This window comes from Chiloscyllium plagiosum, chromosome 19, assembly GCF_004010195.1.
Source record: "Chiloscyllium plagiosum isolate BGI_BamShark_2017 chromosome 19, ASM401019v2, whole genome shotgun sequence".
In the NCBI taxonomy this organism is placed as follows: domain Eukaryota; kingdom Metazoa; phylum Chordata; class Chondrichthyes; order Orectolobiformes; family Hemiscylliidae; genus Chiloscyllium; species Chiloscyllium plagiosum.
The window spans coordinates 69,850,418-69,850,749 of NC_057728.1; the positions used below are offsets into that span (position 1 = coordinate 69,850,418).

The window sequence follows — 332 nt, forward strand, 5'->3', positions numbered from 1 at the left end:
GTGGAAGGAGGTTAAGGTGAGGGTGATAGGCCGGAGAGGGGGTGGGGGCGGAGAGGTCGGGAAGAAGATTCCAGGTCAAGAAGGCGGTGCTGAGTCTGAGGGTTGGGATGAGAAAAGGTGGGAGGAGGAGAAGTGAGAAAGCTGGAGAAATCTGCATTCATCCCTTGTGGTTGGAGGGTTCCTAGGCGGAAGATGAGCCGCTCTTCCTCCAGGCGTTGTGTTGCCATGGTCTGGCGATGGAGGAGGCCAAGGACCTGCATGTCCTTGGCGGGGTGGGAGGGAGAGTTAAAATGTTCAGCCACAGGGCGGTTGGGTTGGTTGGTGCGGGTGTC

At 58.4% G+C, this 332-nt stretch overlaps 1 protein-coding gene across 1 annotated transcript in view; it reads right to left on the bottom strand.

Moving 5' to 3' along the window:
• The window catches only part of pdgfc (platelet derived growth factor c), a 408,768-nt gene that overhangs the window by 284,184 nt on the left and 124,252 nt on the right, over positions 1-332 (bottom strand). The window lies entirely within an intron of this gene.